The 19,304-nt window shown below is 39.8% G+C and overlaps 1 protein-coding gene across 2 annotated transcripts in view; it reads left to right on the top strand.

Moving 5' to 3' along the window:
- ANKRD44 (ankyrin repeat domain 44) overlaps positions 1-19,304 on the top strand; it is a 204,563-nt gene that overhangs the window by 146,220 nt on the left and 39,039 nt on the right. The window lies entirely within an intron of this gene.

Here is a 19,304-nt window from a genome sequence, read left to right as displayed (position 1 = left end):
ATAAAGACACATGCACACATATGTTTATTGTGGCACTATTCACAATAGCAAAGACTTGGAACTAACCCAAATGCCCATCAATGATAGACTGGATTAAGAAAATGTGGCACATATATACTATGGAATACTATGCAGCCATAAAAAAGGATGAGTTCATGTCCTTTGCAGGGACATGGATGAAGCTGGAAACCATCATCCTCAGCAAACTATCACAAGGACAGAAAACCAAACACCGCATGTTCTCCCTCACAGGTGGGAATTGAACAATGAGAACACTTGGACACAGGGCGGGGAACATCACACACTGGGGCCTGTCAGGGGGTGGTGGCTGGGGGAGGTATAGCATTAGGAGATATACCTAATGTAAATGACGAGTTGATGGGTGCAGCAAACCAAAATGGCACATGTATACCTATGTTACAAACCTGTACGTTGTGCACATGTACCCTGGAACTTAAAGTAAAATAAAAAAAAAAAATAAAATACAATGAATACATTAAAAAATAGGTCTATTTAGAAAAACACAATGTAAAAATAAATTTTTTCATAATTTGCCAGAATTTCACATAAAATATTTATTCATATAGTTAAAAATAAGGGTCAAGATGTAAGTTCTTAAAGGAGTCTGAAAAACTATTTCGACAAAGAAATTGTAGATGTATGGTGGGTTTTTGTCTTTGTTTTTCTCTTAGAATCAGATACTTTTAGTTCCAGAGGGCATTTGTTATAGGCGTTCAAAAAATTCACTGACACTCTTTTTTTCTTTTAGACAGAGTCTCGCTCTGTTGCCTAGGCTGTAGCGTTGTGGCACAATCTCGGCTCACTGCAACCTCCGCCTCCCGAGTTCAAGTGATTCTCCTGCCTCAGCCCCCTGAGTGACTGGGACTACAGGCACACACCACCATGCCTGGCTAATTTTTGTATTTTTAGTAGAGATGGAGTTTCACCATGTTGGCCAGGATGGTCTTGATCTTCTGAGTTCATGATCCACCCTCCTCGGCCTCCCAAAGTGTTGGGATTACAGGCGTGAGCCACCGCGCCCAGCCCACCAACACTCTTAAATTCCCCCTCCCTGTTTTGGAAAACGCTACAAGTCTTTCTCTAAGTTCCTATAAAGCATATTGAGTATCTCTTACCAGTAAGACATTGTCTCACTAGTCCTTCAAGATGAGAAATTCTTTCTTCATTAATTTATAGTGGTTATTAGTGAAATGGACAAACCATTTAATTACTCAAGTGATCATATTAAGCCCAGTGTGTGTATTTTCCAAGAATAATTAGATGCCATGGTATTTCATGTCCACTTGCATTTGTAGAGGATTGCATTTTGTTAGTCATCTTAAAATAGTAATTCTGGGCCGGACACAGTGGCTCATGCCTGTAATCCCAGCACTTTAGGAGGCTGAGGCGGGCAGATCACTTGAGGTCGGGAGTTCGAGACCAGTCTGGCCAACATTGTGAAACCTCGTCTGTATTAAAAATACAAAAAATTAGCCGGGCATGGTGGTACATACTTGTAATCCCATCTACTTGGTAGACTGAGGCAGGAGAATCGCTTGAACCCAGGAGGTGGAGGTTGCAGTGAGCCGAGATTGTGCCATTGCACTCTAGCCTGGGAGACAAGAGCAAAACTCCATCTCACCAAAAAAAAAAAAAAAAAAAAAGTAATTCTGTTACCTTATTTACCAATGGTGATAAGCATTTAAAGAAAAATTTAATAGTCTTCTAAAGACAGTTATTCATAGATAGCTGTAAATGCTTTTTTAAGGCTAACTTTTTATTCATTTCTTTCTCACAAGTTGAAATTAATTTCTATTCATGGGCCAGGTTTTGTCTGTTTATTGTGGTGTAAACATGGCTCAACTCATATTTTATTTTACCTATGAAGGATGAGTAAAGATTTACAAAGTCTTAAAAGAGCAAGATTTACTTTTTAAAATGTGCTTACTACTAGAACAAGAATTGAGAGACAAGTATACAATTTCCAACTGGGCACGAAAGAACAGGTGCAAATATTATGGAGCTCTTTTATTTTATTTTATTTATTTATTTATTTATTTATTTATTTATTTTGTTTATTGAGATGGAGTCTCACTCTGTCGCCCAGGCTGGAGTGCAGTGGCGCGATCTCGGCTCGCTGCAAGCTTATGGAGCTCTTTTAGTGAAAGACAGTTTCTTACTCTCTGAGGTTTCTGTAACAACAGGCTCCTGGGAGAATGACTGCTTCGATGAGCCTCAAAAGTATAAATTCAGAGATAGAGGTGAATAATACTGGAAATGACGAACTAAGACCCAGTAAAGCACTTCTGCATGCACCACACCTCAAACTACCCTAAAATTTGATTTAAATTACTGGAAATATTAATATTTGATTTAAATTACTAGAAGGATTTTGCCGATGACAAATCAAAAGCCTTAATATTCTGCTTCTTGGAATTCAGCATCAGGAAATCATCATGAATATTCATAAAGATTCAGCCACACAAATGTTTATAGCTGTCAGTACCAATAATAATAATAATATCAAAAAGGGAACAACCTAAAAGGTCAACAATAGGGAAGAAAGTTAAATTACCAGCACACTATTGCACTGATTTATTGGAATGCTATGTGGCCTTAAAATGGCATTGCAAAAGAATATTTAGCAGATGGGAAAAATATTCACTACATATTAAGCACACACAAAAATAATGCTTGCATCATGATTTATGTGTATTTTTAGGATGTTATATGACTGGTAGAGTACATACTGAAATGTCGGTTGGTTATCTCTGGCTGCTGCCATGAGTTATGGGTCATGTTATTTCCTTTTTCTTTTCTGGTCTGTATTTTAAAGACAGTTTACAATTATTTCATTTTTTTCAAATTTATACATCAAAAAATTTATTGAGTATCTTCTCTGAGTCGGATACTGGTCTAGAGTCAGGTACCTTATTAAATAATGCATGCCTTCTTGAGTATATGTTATTTAAAAGTTATATAAAAAGTCAATGGAAAAGAAAACATTTGTCAGCACTTAAAAGTTCATTTTAAAGAAAAGTTAAGCTTATCAGAGTGACCAGTGGTGTTTAGAAGAGTAAGATTCCAAGCCTGTCTTTAGACAGAGGAGGAGTAACAGGGATCTGAGCTTTCAGACTCTCTTGCTTTCCTCCTGGTACTTAAGGAGCTTTTAGGCTATGAATGAATAACGGGTGGAAATAAAATGACACTACAGGTGGGATTGTATCTCAGAGTTAAGGCAGAGGACTTTAAGTCTCTACTGTTAGTGGTTGGTCCTGTTAAAAATAAAATGCCTTCAGAGCAGTTGAGACCGTGGCAGCTCGACCTCATTATTGTAGGGAAGAAAGCGTAACAATACAACTTGCTTACTGCAGTTGAGGAAGGGAAGATGAAGACAGAATTATCAGCTTAGGTAGAAAGGATAAGAAGAAGAGCTCCTGTCTGTTTAGCAAAGACAAGACAGCCACGAAAGCATCATAAGACAAGCTTGTATAGCCCAGTTGCTTCCCTCTTACCAAAATGGAAAAGGAAAAACAAAGAAGGAAGAAATTCAGCTTATGGTTTAAACTGTGCAACTATAGAAACCACCAGAACCTTTGATAATTCTTTGGCATTTTAATAAAATCCACCATTAATATTTAATTTTAATAATTTGAGTTATTCTTTCCAAATTCAGCAGCCTGTCTGAGCACAAACTTGGAAACTTTATCCAAAGCTGTTACAATGAATAAATGCTGAAATTAAGCTCTACTTAATTTTTTTTGCTTAGGCATAAAACTTCCTTTTTATAGCTCTTTTATGGCATTGCTAGGAATTTGTGTGTATAAACTATTTACAAATCGATGGCTTGCTTTATTATTTTAGGACCAAGTGAGATCTTAGTTTGTGCTTTGGTATGTTGTTAGAATTAGAAGGGCATTCATCGGGATCATGTCACTTTTCAGGCATATACTTAAAAACTGACCATCATAGACCAGACGTGGTGGCTCACACCTGTACTCCCAGCATTTTGGAAGGCCTAGGCGGGCATTACCTGAAGTCAGGAGTTCGAGACTAGCCTCGCCAACAGGGCGAAACCCCGTCTCTACTAAAAATACAAAAATTAGCTGGGTGTGGTGGTAGGCACCTGTAATCCCAGCTCGGGAGGCTGAGGCAGGAATTGCTTGAACCCAGAAAGCAGAGGTTGCAGTGAGCTGAGATGGCACTGCTGTACTCCAGCCTGGGCAACAGAATGAGACTCCATCTCAACAACAACAACAAAAATTGACCGTTATAAATAAATGCCAGGCACCCTTCTGAGGAAAGCATACATTATGGTTAGACTTTAAAACTGGAATGTGCAGTTGGAAACTGCAGGAGCTGGTGTATAATCCAGTTCTTACTCTGTTTATCAACCATTTAGGAAATTTCAGAATAATTTGGCATCATAAGACAAATTCTGAAAAAATCTTTCTATTATGGTAACATATAGAGAAGTATTCCAAAATTTTTATGCAGTTATGTTCACTGCCATTTTAATTGCTTAATAAATAAAATTCCAAGAAACATAGTAAGTAAACAAAAAAAAAATCCAACAAATTGAATTTGTTATTTTAAGATGTGGACTCTTCATTTTAATTGTTTGATCACAGATCCCTTGACTTTAAAAAGATCAGAAATAAAAATCACACTTCTATTATAATTAATTTTTGGCACTAGTTTTATAAATAGATAATTCTTATCTAACCTTAAGCAGTTCACTTTATGAATTTGGCAATCAAGAGTGAAATTAGTGCTTTCAAACATGTCCCTACCTAACCCATACACTAAATTAAAGAACCCATGATACAGCATGTGTCCTGAAAGAGGGGGGAAAAACATCCAGTTTTGACTACCACACTGTTGTACAGCAAATAAAGGCAGTTTAGTCTCCCCTATGTCAAGCTAATAGCATCACTACCTATTTCTTAAATGGAACACTGAATTTTTTTTACCTGCCTTTCATCTGCATGCTTAACATGTTTGATGCCCCACATTTTTAAAAATTAAAAACAAACCTTTGTCCATATTCAATTTTCCATAATTTTTAGGGTGTAAAAAAGTATTTTTAAACATGACTTTTAAAATGAGGCCTTGTCAGGTTGGCTCATGCTTGTCATCTCAGTGCTTTGGGAGGCCGAGGTGGGAGGATCACTTTAGGGCAGGAGTTTGAGGCCAGCCTGGCCAATATGGTGAAACCCCATCTCCACTAAAAATACAACATAGTGAGAAGAGCAGTTTTTGAAAAATCTCATTAAGTAATGAAGGAACCAGTAAGATGCTAAAGCTTTTCTAAGGAGCATCTGAGGAGCAGACCATGTGTAGGCACTTTAATACAGTAATAGTGGAATGAGATTACTAGGTTAGATACAAAACTGGTTCATGTACAGGGCAATAAGCTATGACCTCTGGAGGCTTTTATTTTTTGTTTTTTTCCTACCAGACAGCAAAAGTTTTATCTCTGCTGGAAACAGGCTGGGCACAGTGGCTCGTGCCTATAATTCCAGTACGTTGGGAGGCTGAGTAGGGCAGATCACTTGAGGTCAGGAGTTCAAGACCAGCTTGGCCAACATGGTCTCTACTAAAAATATAAAAATTAGCCGGGTGTGGTAGTGCATGCCTGTAGTCTCAGCTGCTCGGGAGGCTGAGGCAGGATAATCACTTGAGCCCAGGAGGCGGAGGTTGTAGTGAGCTGAGATGGCTCCACTGCACTCCAGCCTGGGTGACAGAGTGAGAATCTGTCTCAAAAAAAAAAAAAAAAAAAAAAAAAAAGGCTTATGTCAGCTGGAAGCAAATCTACAAGTTAACATGTCATTTTCACAGAGAAATTGCCATTAATTAACATTATACTAAAAAAAATAATTGGTGGGCCTGTTTTTTTGTTTTGTTTTGTTTTGTTTTGTTTTGCTTTTTTGTTGAGATGGAGTCTCGCCTCGCTCTGTTGCCCAGGCTAATTTTTGTATTTTTAGTTGTATTTTTAGTAGAGATGCGGTTTCACCATATTGGCCAGGCTGGCCTCAAACCTCTGACCTCGTGATCTGCCTGCCTCAGCCTCCCAAAGTGCTAGGATTACAGGCATGAGCCACTGCGCCTGGTCTGGGTGGGCCTGTTAAATGATGCTTTTGAAAGGACATGAAATTATCCTCTTTGCCTTCTTTTATAAGTTTAGGATCATTTTTCTTAACAATGGGGAATCTATCAATAACCTCTTGCTATTTACCCTTCTTACTCTCTTGCCTCCTAAACTTCTGCTACCCATGAGTGATATGATAATGGCTAATTAACATAGACCTTTCATTTTTGTCCTCCTCTCCCCTGCCCCTTCACACACACACACGCGCGCACACACACACACACACATACACGCAATCACTACCACACACATGTAATGCAGGAATCCAAAAAGAGCATGAAAGAAAATCAGGTGCCTCTTCCACTGATAGAATACAATATATCCAACTTAATGCTAATATAGAAGAGTGACTTAACCTTTGAAATACTCTGCAAAATTCATAAGTTAAATAGGTATGGTCTAGGTCATTCCCTTAATATGAATATCAAGGGAATAGCCAAAGGGTTTCATTGTACTGAAATTTCCTTGCAACGATTCCTGCCAGATTGAAATGAACTTGCAGCACTCATAATCATATCCCAAGCAGAGGTATTAAGGGTGCATCCAAGGTGTATTCTGCTGGTATCAGCAGCCAAGGCATTCACTTTGTATCTGAGGTTAGTGCTTCTGGAATTTGCTGGTGGCTGTCCCCTCAAAGATTTTCTTTGGTACCTTTTCCAGCTGTCTCTCTTCTCTATCCTGTCTCCAAGATGTAAATATTCCTTCCCCCTTTTGGTTCACTACCCACACAAAAGAATGAAACCAAATTCAATTATAGGAAAGTATTGGCACCAGATAGAATATTTCTTTATTAAGGTGAAGTATGATTCTGCTTAACCCAGATAGAGTAATTTTATATTTTTATTTTGCTTGAGAAAATTTGAATTTGGGAATTCTCCCACTACTTAAATAATTTTAACCCAAAGCTGCTGTGGGACTTCCAAAATAATATGGGAACACTTTGATTATTTTTTTTTTCACATTTGGAATGGCTTCTGCAGCAATTCTTTGCAATACTTTCAAGAAAGTTAAAACCCCTATCGCCTGTGCAATCACTTTTGGTTTCTTTCAGCCTTGGATGACTCCTTATGTTTTTAGTAACCACAATGCCTTATCCCAGATGATGGTGGCTTTATTTTGTATGAGTTAATCTTAATTCTCTTTCTCATCTGGAACACCTATGGCGAGATGAAAGGAATCACACTGTCTTCTTATTTCAAAAACACATGCTCTGGCGTTTTCTGGACTGGTTTAGGTATTCTACAACCAGAAAACATGTTTGGAATTCTTTTACTGGTATCTCACCTTTTTCATAGTATTGGTCCATCAGTTAAATATAAAAATTTAATTTTGATGAATCTTCTTTACTTCCTTATGACCCCTGAAATGTAGACAACCCAAGGTCATCTCATGATAAGTGATTTCATCACCTTGTAGCAGTAAACTGACATTGTGGTTTAGAAAGTCATACTTACCCTAGAGCATTTTTCAGTTACCAGACTATGTTCTGTGAAAGGTCAGGTTTGTTTGTTTGTTTGCTTGTTTTGCTGATCGGTCGGTTGGTGTTTTTGTTTTTATAAGACTTTTATTTTTCTAAGGGTAGTTTTAGGTTTACAGCAAAATTGGATAGAAGAAGGCTCAGACATTTCCCCTATACTCTCTGCTCCCCTCCCACCCCATGCACAGCCTCCCCCATTATCATCATCCTCCACCAGAGGGTACATTTGTTACAAGTGATGGACCTACAGTGACACATCAAAATCACCCAAAGTCCCAGAATTTACCTCAAGGCCCACTCTTAGTGTTATACATTCTGTGGGTTTGGAAAAATGTATAATGCCAGGTATTTGCTCATCATCATAGTATCATTCAGAGTGTGTTCACTGCTCTGTCTTCTGTGCTCTGCCTGCTCATCCCTCCTCCCAACCTCCAACCCCTGGATTTTAAAATATAGCAATGAATATTCTTTCCTTTTTTTTTGAGACAAGGTCTCACCCTGGTGCCCAGGCTGGAGTACAGTGGTGTGATCATGGCTCACTGCAGCCTCAACGTCCTGGGCTCAAGTGATCCTCCCACCTCAGCCTCCTGAGTAGCTGGGACTATAGGCACACCACTGTATTTGGCTAATTGTTTTCTGTTGTTGTTTGTAGAGACAGGGTCTCACTATGGTGCCGAGGCTGGTCTCAAACTCGTGGGCTCAAGTGATCCTCCCAGGTTGGCCTCTCAAAGTGCTGAGATTACAGGCATGAGTCACTGCATCCAGCTTCAAATTGTTTTCATAAAGGGAAAATTTATCCAAAATATAAGATAACCAGTAATGTTTTTTATAATTCTGAAGTGTCAAAGCAAGCAAGCAAATGTGTTATCATCCAATAATTAATTCCACTAATGCTGTCTCATTCACTTACCACATTTAAATTCAGTTCTGTAAACATTTATTGAATGCCTATTACATAGTGTGGGTAGTCCCTGCCTCTAAGGAATGTGCAGTTTAATGGCCATGAACTAATGCACTCAACCAACAGTAATACTGGCCAGAATGTATTATTGCTTTAATAAAGCTATACTAGTCATAAAAACATCAACCCCTTACATTTTTATTGGATATGGTGCAGAATATAGCTAACGAGACCTTGGAAATCATCTGATTCAACCATTTCACTTTTTAATAGAAATTTATCTTATTCTCTAGTAATGATTATTTGTTGTAGAAAGTTTAGAATATGCAAAAAAGTAGAAACAAGAAATCAAAAAATCTATAATTTCACTACCTCCACTCATATGAACGTTTTGGTTTTCTTCCTTCAAGTTTCCTTGTTCATGTATTTTATTTTTTACATCTATTAGGTAAGATTGAAGGTGTAATTCTGTATGTAGATTTTTTTCATAACATATCATGACATAATCCTTTCCCAATGCCATTAAAAACTCTTGGTAAACATTTTTAATCACTAAATCATATTCAATTATTAGCTCAACCATAACTTAGCTGTTCTACAATTTAGGTTGTTCATACTGTTTCACTGTGAAATGGCTTTGGGCTTAAAACTTTATCAGGATCGAATCTCTGAAGTCGGTTTACTAGGTCAAAAGTATATGAACATTTGTAAGGCTCTTGCAAGGTAGTTTTAAATACCATGCATTTTGCATGTTGCGTTTGGATCTGTTTTCACAGTGGATTTCATTAGCCTTTCCTTACACATACTACAGGCTCTTCTGCCTTTTAATTGGCAAGGAAATCATCAGGAACTGAATACACATTGGAGGGTGGAGATAAGCAGAGTCATCAAAATCTGCTTCCAAGAAGAAATGGAAACTTAATGTAGCTAAGCTTTCAGTAGCACCCTCCTCAATTTCTGTTATTGCCTTTTAAAGTTGCATAGACTGCCTATAATCCCAGTACCTTGGGAGGCTGAGGTGGGTGGATCATTTGAGGTCAGGAGTTCGAGACCAGCCTGGCCAACATGGTAAAATCCTATCTCTACTAAAAATACAAAAATTAGCCGGGCATGGTGGTGGGCACCTGTAATCTCAGCTACTTGGGAGGGTGAGGCAGGAGAATCACTTGAACCTGGGAGGTGGAGGTTGCAGTGAACTGAGATCGTGCCACTGCACTTCAGCCTGGGTGACAGAGTGAGACTCTGTCTCTAAATAAATAAGTAAAGTTGCATAGGCCTTGACTTATGTAACTGTAGAAAGTTAATGGTTCCTTGCTTATGGAATTGGAGTGGGGGGAGACAGAAATTAAATTAGATTTGATTCATACATACATTCATACAAACTACCGAGTTTCTGGTAATTGTTGTTAATAACAATTTCAGGGAACATAGATTCTCCTAATAGCTGTGAGGGATGTGAGTGGAATAATGAGAAAGAGATGGTCACTACTACTACAGATATGCCACCTTGGAGATGAGAGTTTATTTGGGGCTAAGCCTGAGGTTCTTTGTGGATATGCAGAAAGGTTGGGGGTCCACTGGGGTCCAGCGTGGTTTGGCATATCATATCAGTTCTGAGACCAAAATGCCTATGGGATCTCCCAACTCCAAACCAGGCCCCTGGGATCCTCTGAAGGGAGGGGATTGATACAGGCTGGGTGGTCTGGAACTTCTGCAGACTCAGCCCCCCGTTCTGGGCTGAGCCAAGGCCAGGTCATAGCCTGACCAGTACTGGCTGCACAGTTGACTCAGAAGTGGCCCTGAAGTTGCCTGAAAAGCTTTTCATTCTTCAGCATAGACAAGCAGAATGTGAGAGAATTTGTGACACAGACACCAGCTTTCCAGGGGTCCTGGCCTGCTTCCACCCCTTCATAGACTTGAACATCCATAAATGTCCTCTCAGTCTTCACTGCTAAAAGATAAAGAAATCAATTTTTAACTTCTCAGAGAACCTCCTTTACGTGATCCCCATGGATATTTTCTGATTGGTTTTCTAGCTTCTCCCATCCCTCCTAATTTATGAAAACCAGTGTGTAGTTTAGAAGCAACATGAGGGAGGCTTACCTCAGACACACCAGCTATACTTTTCTCTTTTGGCAGTCTGAGTCATACTCACTTTCTATTTTCTTAAATTTTAAACTGGTGTAGATTAGTTTGAGGTCTCTCGGGGCCCCTGGATTTTTCTCTGCCATGTTTTCACATAGTCTGTCATAATCTATACTATTTATAAAGCTTGGCTTCCCAGCTCAAGTGTTATATTTATGTGTTCCCTCACAAATTTGGATGATAAGATTACTGTTTTGTTAACTCAGCAGCCAGTTGGCTTACCATTGAGTTCCTATTTGTTCTTGATTTTTTTTTTAATCAGACAGAATCACTTTGTAGAGGAGGCTTAAATTTAACCTTCTATTGCCTTTGCTGCTTTTAAATCCAAAGCATTGAGATACTGTTCGTGTGAGTCCTCCAATCCTGTGGAAATGCCTCCAGATTGAGAAACTGTCCTATGAATTATTGTAATTTCAAATACAATAATATTTTTGGACCAAAAACTGCATTGTGCATCTCAGCCATTCCCCCAAGTGAACCAGAGAGTTCATGACTGACAAATAAGACAGCTGAAAAGTTGGCTTGCACTGTTGTACTGCCTTCTTTCCATATTCTCTTCAGGCACCCATCTTCACTTTTCAGTGGGAGTTTGAGGTTGATATTTCAACCTCAAATCTGATTATTTTTCACCCAAACAGAATCCTGGCAAACACATGGTGGTAGGTGAAGGCTATGGAGAAGAAGTGGGGTCAAGCAGTGCTGGACTCTATGTAGAAGCTTCGTGAATGATTAATCAGTTGAGAAAAGAAGTAGTTTGTGGGTGAAAAATAAGATTAGGTAGTCTGGATGAAGGTCTTATTATTAAGGCAGACATTTTAATAGCTTTTTTTTTTTTTGGCAGAGGACCAAGTCAGTCCTTGGAATGAGTGCAAATTTTATTGTGCCAATAGAAGCCCATGGTGACATACTAGATATACACATTGGATTTATGAATGTAGTTGAGCATGTGAATGCATGGATTGTGTAAATGTTGATAACTGCATACCACGAAGATGTATTAAATGGGAGTATTCTTACGAGAAGGTTATAACTAGTTTTGTTATATTAGGCATAAAATTGTACTCTCTGATTTATAACTACAAGCTCTATGTGCAGAACTCATTGCTTTTTATAATGTTGGTTCTTTGGCCACGTATTCTTAGCTATAACTGTGTTTTAAAAGAGCCATTCTGTTTCTGGATTTTGACAAGATAGGTTGAGGTTGATCTCTGTAGAGTAATGTTGTTTTCCAATAATATTACAGACCACAAGCTGAATTACGAGTTTGTGGTAATTCAGTCATGGTATGAGTTCTCTCTCTCTCTGGCCCTCATATGCCTCCCCTGTGACATTTATGAGAAGAGAGTATCTGAGCAGGGCTGAATATCTGCCTCATCCCTTGGATTCAATATGTTTAGGACCAAATCTTAAATTAGAAAGAAAAGTTAATTCAAATTGTAAATGCCAGTTTTAAATGACTTGCAAATTGCTTTTCTCTCCACTTTTTTACATTGTCTTCTTAATTAACAAAGAAGAATTGCTAAAGGAAGGGGACTACTTACAGGAGCTAGATTCCAATCAACATCTCCAGTGATTGCTGCATAACTAAGATGAGTACTAACCACTCCTTAGAAAACAAAGAAGAAAATCTCAAGATTAAAGAAAATTGTTAAAGTTAGAGATATAAACAGACCCAAATACTTAAAAACAACAACAACAACACATAATTCTCTTTGTTTCCTGCCCCCATCCCTGTACTGTTTGTGAAATATCAGGGGGAAGGTTCAGCTTATCAGTTGATTGGAAGACATTGTTGTGTAGAGAACGTGGGTTTTAGGTTAGATCTAGGTTCGATTCCCTAATCTGTCCTTTACTGGCTGTGTGAATCTGAGCGTTACTTAATGGATTACTCAAGGATTTATTGAGATGATTCATGTGAGGCCCCTAGGAGAGTGCTTGACTCATAGTAAATGCTTAATAACTTTTGGCTTTTATCAGTGAAAAACTTCATCATTATTTATCACCACCACCATCACTTTCATCATCACGGTAGTCGTTACCGTCACCACCACCATCATCATCACCATCATCACCATTTCACTCTCCTAGTTTTCTTTCAGCCTCTCTGTCTACTCCTTAATCCTCTCTGCAGACTCTTCCAAACCCTTAAAATTGAAGTTCCTGAGGGTTATATCTTAGGCCTTTTCCTGTCTCTCATTAGTTATTCACTCTCGGTGGCCTCATTCACTGTGGGGGCTTCATGCATCAGCCATTGATGATAATTCCCAAATCCATAACTGTATCCCAGATCTCTCTTCTAAAGCCTGCCACCTTATATCCAGCTGTCTACTAGACACCTCCCTTTGAATGTCCCAGCAGCGTTAAAACTGAAATTCAACACATCTCTCTCTACTTTGATCTTGCTTCTTCCCTTCGTTTCTTATGAAGAAGGCATCACCATTCACTCCATTACTAAAGCTAGAAAATTCAGAGTCATCCTTGACTCTTGTCTTTCCCCACCTCCAATGTTCAGTCAATGATCTGTGTCCATTCCACCTCCTAAACTATAAGCCTGTGTCTCTAAGCTCTATTTAGGGGCCATAATACAGTTGTAATCTCAGTGCTTGGCACAGGGATCAATGAATAATTATTGAAATTAATGAATAAAAGAGTGATTCTTCAGGCTGGGTGCCGTGGCTCACGCCTGTAATCCCAACATTTTGGGAGGCCAAGGCGGGTGGATCACAAGGTCAGGAGATCGAGACCATCTTGGCTAACATGGTGAAATCCCGTCTCTACTAAAAATACAAAAAACTAGCCAGGCGTGGTGGCAGGTGCCTGTAGTCCCAGCTACTCAGGAGGCTGAGGCAGGAGAATCACTTGAACCCTGAAGGCGGAGGTTGCAGTGAGCTGAGATTGCACCACTGCACTCCAGCCTGGGCAACAGAGCGAGACTCTATCTCAAAAAAAAAAAAAAAAAAATAGTGATGCTTCCATTTCTATAACCTCTTCTGTAGTTCAAGCCACCATGAGTTCTCACTGACTTATTAATTCACAATTTAGAAATCCTGCAGTTGAAATATCCTAATATGCCTCCTGCTTCTAGGGTAGCAGTGCCCACCCCCAGCACCACAGTAGTTCATTTTCCACACTGCAGTCAGAGTCAATTTTATAAAACTCAAGAATCTGATCGTGATCATGTCTCTTCTGATAGTGACCTGGTTTATAATTATTGTCCTGGAACACTCTCAAAAATGTAATAGTATATTGTCTTCTAGTCCCTGTTTGTCATATTTGTGATAGTGGGGGAAATGATTCTGTGTTCCTTTGACTAAAAGTTTATTCTAGGACAGGATTTGGGGTTGGTACACGCTGTCAATTCCAGGAAGTCTTGCAGGTGATAATGTTGCAAAACAAAGCAAAGAACAGCTGTTTTCTAGCCTTATCAAGCAGTTAGGGTTACTTTTATTTCAACTATGCAACAGAAATTGGTTTTAAAGTTATTTGCTTTGAAGTTAAAATTACCTTTACTCTCATTTTTCTAACAGATACTAGATTGTTTAAGTTCCAGATTCCATTTTCACACTAATAAGAAACAAACACAAAGTGTCTCATACTTCCAATATAATTACAGTATTGTATTCTTTGCAAATTTAAACTTGCATGCTTTTAGATGGTATTTTTTACACTGTTATTTGATTTACCAAAAAATCCTAACATCATAGCATTTTGTTCCACACGTATTGACTAGAAAGGAGTTCTGAATCTAACCGAGAGTCTGTGGACATTATTAAATTAGATGAAAAGTTAATAGCTTTTTTCCAAATAGAAATTGCTTTAGTGTTTTTCTGATTACAAAACAATACATAGCTGGGCATGGTGGTATGCCCCATAGTCCCAGCTACTCAGGAGGGTGAGGCAAGAGGATTGCTTTAGCCCAGGAGTTTGGGACTCTAGTGTGCTATCATTGCACCTGTGCTCTACACTCCAGCCTAGGCAACATAGCAAGGCGCTGTCTCTTAAGACAAAACACACGCAAAAACAAAACAATACACATTCAATGGAAATATAAAGAAGAAAAAAAAATCTTCTATAATGTCACTTTTAGGTTATTGTGTTAAACCTTGTAAGGTATATATTTCTATATCTAGGCTTTTTGTTTTCCTGTGTATATAGTCATGTCAATACTGCTTTTTTTAAAAAAAAAATGAAAATAGTGTCATCAACACTTACGGCTTTAAAGTGTGTTTTCCACTTGACAAGCTTGGGACTTACAGGGAGAAAAATAGGTAAAGCAGATTTTTAGAAAGTTTTGCTTTCCAGTGTTTTGGGTGCTGTAATTTCCTCTTCTACATCCCAATTAGGAAAACATCTATACAAACTTGTATTAATATTATGGGCTAGGTATGGTGGCTCACACTTGTAGTCCTAGCACTTTGGGAGGCTGAGGTAGGAGGATTGCTTGAGCCCCGAGTTTGAGACCAGCATGGGCAACATAGTGAGACCCCATCTCTACAAAAATAAAAATAATAAGTAAAAAACAAACAAACATAAAAACACTTGTATTGATCTTTGAATCAGTCAGCCTTCATTTGCAGGATTCAGAAACCACTCTAGCTACTTTAAGCAAAAAAAAAAAAAACCCTTTATTTTTAAAAATCAGTGTTTACAAGATTATTGGAAGATCTAAAAGAGTGGCCTTTACGTGGGCCTCCAGAAATAAGCCTGAACTGATGAACTGGACTGTCAGGGGGCTACCTCTGCCCCATGATTAGGAAGATAAGGAATCAGAAAGCAGCCACTGGAATGACTGATTCCATAGACACATAGACACATCACCCTAGCTGATGTTCGAGACAGTCTTGTCACCCCCACTAATATTGCCTCAAGAGTCACACAGCTTTTTGGCTTGATCCACACTGCCAAAAAAATGAATGTCCTGCATCCCTGTGTCTTGCTTCTCTATCCTCACTAAACTCATGGCCTGTACGTCGGAAGCTAAAAGACAAAGTCTTCATAACTGTGCTCACCATTGGAAATCACAGATTTTCTCTGCCTCACTTCTGTCTTCTAAAGGCATTGTTCTCATGACCTGCTAATTCACAGGCAGCATAGGGCTCTTTGTTTTTTTGTACAAGTTGGTGTGAACAAAGTTCACAATATCTGGTGGAAAGGCAGGCTTGAACACAGCAGGCAAAATGACGTTTTTGCCAGATAACTCTCCCTTTTTGGAGTCTACTGCTATCAGTGGATGAGTACATGCCATGGTAGGGTGAGAAGTTTTAGGGTACTGGCAGAGCTGTGGCTCCAGTACCCAGCATCTGAGGTGATGGGACTCATTGTTCTGGCTAGGGTGCCTTTGGAAATATGGGTCATGAAGACTGCATGTTTGCACCAACAAAAACCTGGTGCCATTGGCACTGTAGAATGAACACAACCCAAAAATGATATGCCATTTGCTCTGCCCAGCTGCCTCAGCCTTACCAATGCTGGTCATGTCTAAAGGTCATTGTATTGAGGAAGTTCCTGAACTTCCTTTGGTGGTTGAAGATAAAGTTGAAGGCTACAAGAAGACCCAGGAGGCTGTTTTGCTGCATAAGAAACTTAAAACCTGGAATGATATCGAAAAGGTCTGTGCCTCTTAGCAAATAAGAGCTGGCAAGGACAAAATGATAAACCATCCTTGTATCTGACACCGGACACCCTGCATCATCTATAATGAGGACAGTGGTGTCATGAAGGCCTTCAGAAACATCCCTGGAATGACTCTGCTTAATGTAAGAAAACAGAATGTTTTGAAACTTGCTCCTGGTGGGCATGTGGGATGTTTCTGCATTGTACTGAAAGTGCTTTCTGGAAGTTAGATGAATTATATGGCACTAGGCATAAAGCTGCTTCCCTCAGGAAAATCTTCCCATGCACAAGATGAGCAACACAGACCTTAGCAAAAGCTTGAAAAGCCCGGAGATCCAAAGAGCACTTTAAGCAACAGGCAAGCAGATTCATTGCAGAGTCCCAAAGAACCCACTGAAACTCATGTTAAAGCTAAACCCATATGCAAACACATGTGTCAGGACACCATGCTTTGCCAGGCCAAGAATCACAAACTCTGGGGGTTAAGGTAGCAGCAGCTGCAGCAGTAGCAACAGCAGCAGCAGCACTAGCCCTAGAGGCTAAATCAGATGAGAAGGGGGGTTGCAGGAAGAAGCCTGTGGTAGGAAAGAGAGGAAAAAATGACTGTTGGTGTTAAGAAGCAGAGGAAACCTCTGGTGGGAAAAAAGGCAGCAGCTACCAAGAAAACAGCAACTTGAAAGAAGCCAGCAGAAAAGAAAGCTACCACAGAGGAAAGTAATCCTGCTGCATAAGCTTTTAAATGTGTTTATTTCATAAAGATGATATCATTTTGGACACCTTATTTTTAATATATACCTGATCAAAGAGGCAGTGAAGAAAAAGAAAAGTTCATGCGTCTAACTGGAAGAGCTGAAATCACTTCTGGAACTCTAGCTCAAGGGAGTCTAGGAAATGTGGTGTTTAGCTGTCCAGCCTCTGTAATGTAGGGCAGCCCAAGCCCACCAATCAGGAAGCTGGAGTTGGGTGTTGATGACCATCATGGCACATATCAAGGCTTTGGATACAGGATTTGCATTCCTTTTGGATGTGTCACTATACAAAGAAAAGCTTCAAGAGCCAGGCGTGGTGACTTGTGCCTGTAGTCCCAGCTACTCCAGAGGCTGAGGCGGGAGGATCAGTTGAGCCCAGGAGCTCAAGGCTGCAGTGAGCTGTGCTCACACCACCACACTCCAGCCAGGGTGGCAGAGTGAGACCCTGTCTCTATTTAAAAAAATAAAAATAAAGAGCTTCAAAGCAAGATAAAGGGGAACAATTTATCTGAAAGTATAATATATACCTCTATAATTTATTTAACCTGTGCTATTGCTAGTTATTTTTTTTTCTATTTTTTTTCACATAAATAATGTAATAAATGGCTCTTATCAGAGTCAGTAATAGCCTCCTCCATTTTGCTAACACAGTGGTCAGTTCTCAGGCCTTATGTTGCTAAACTCAGTGATCAATTCTCAGACGTGGCTGGACACGGTGGCTCATGCCTGTGTAATCACAGCAGTTTGGGAGGCCAAGACGGCAGTACTGCTTAAGCCCAAGAGTTTGAGAGCAGCCTGGGAAACTTAGTGAGACCCTGTCTCTACCAAAAAAAAAAAAAAATTTTTTTAATTAACCAGGCATGGTGACATGTACCTGTAGTCCCAGTTACTTGGGCGGAGTGGGAGAATCCCTTGAGTCCTTGAGGCTGCAGTGGGCCAAAATCACACCCCTGCACTCCAGCGTGGGTAACAGAGCGAGACCCTGTCTCTTAAAAAAACAAAAATCTCAGGCCTTATTTTCCTTGATCTGTGATGACACTTGACATGACTGCTCATTCTCTTCGTAAAACTTCTTCACTTGGTTCCAGAACCTCATGTTCTTGTTTTCCTTCTAGCTCGCCTGCTCAGTCTGAGTCTTCCTGCTGGTTCCTCCTCATCTCTCCAGCTCTTAGTGGTGGGTGCCCCAGGCATCAGTCCTGGGACCCCGTTTCTTCTTTGTGTACTCCTTTGTTGATCTCATCCAATCTTATGACTTTAAATACTCTGAACTTCAAACCCATGTATCCAGCAACTTCCTGGTTAAGATGTCTTTTTTTCTTGAGACAGGGTCTGGCTCTATTGCCCAGGCTGGAATGCAGTGGTACAGTCTCAGCTCACTGCGACCTCCACCTCCCGGGCTCCAGCCATCCTCCCACCTCAGCCTCCTATAGGTGTGTACCGCCACACTTGGTTAATTTTTGTATTTTTTTGTAAAGATGGGATTTTGCCATCTTGCCCAGCCTGGTCTCGAACTCCTGAGCTCAGTGAGGCTTTCCCTAATCACCCTACATAAAGTTTACAAACTAATTTCCCCTTGAGCTCTTTGTACCTTCCTTCTCTGCCATAGCACCTTGCACTTTGTATTCAACTATGAAACAACTTCTTTTATTGTATGTCCACTCTGCCATAGGAAAATAGATTTTTAATACTTGGTTTATTATGGAATTATCAGTGCATGGATTTTTTTTTTTTTTTTTTTGAGATGGAGTCTCGCTCTGTCACCCAGGCTGGAGTGCAATGGCCGGATCTCAGCTCACTGCAAGCTCCGCCTCCCGGGTTTACGCCATTCTCCTGCCTCAGCCTCCCGAGTAGCTGGGACTATAGGTGCCCGCCACCACGCCCGGCTAGTTTTTTGTATTTTTTAGTAGAGACGGGGTTTCACCGTGTTAGCCAGGATGGTCTCAATCTCCTGACCTTGTGATCTGCCCATCTCGGCCTCCCAAAGTGCTGGGATTACAGGCTTGAGCCACCGCGCCCGGCCAGTGCATGGATTTTTAATACTTGCTTAATTATTGAATTATCAGCACAGGGAACAGTGTCAGGATACATGGTAATCATTCACTGAGTATTTATTGTATGAATGCATTTCCTTACATATGCACCATTGTGTACTCGTCTAATTATTTATTAGGATAGAATTCCTAGATTCAAAAGATACGTACTAATTGCCCAGAAGGTGTTCTTTTCTTTTTCTTTCTCTCCCATCTCTGAGTCTGCTTGCTAGGAAAC

Source organism: Mandrillus leucophaeus, unplaced genomic scaffold (genome assembly GCF_000951045.1).
Source record: "Mandrillus leucophaeus isolate KB7577 unplaced genomic scaffold, Mleu.le_1.0 Scaffold532, whole genome shotgun sequence".
NCBI lineage: Eukaryota > Metazoa > Chordata > Mammalia > Primates > Cercopithecidae > Mandrillus > Mandrillus leucophaeus.
This window is presented reverse-complemented; position numbering and strand designations above follow the sequence as displayed.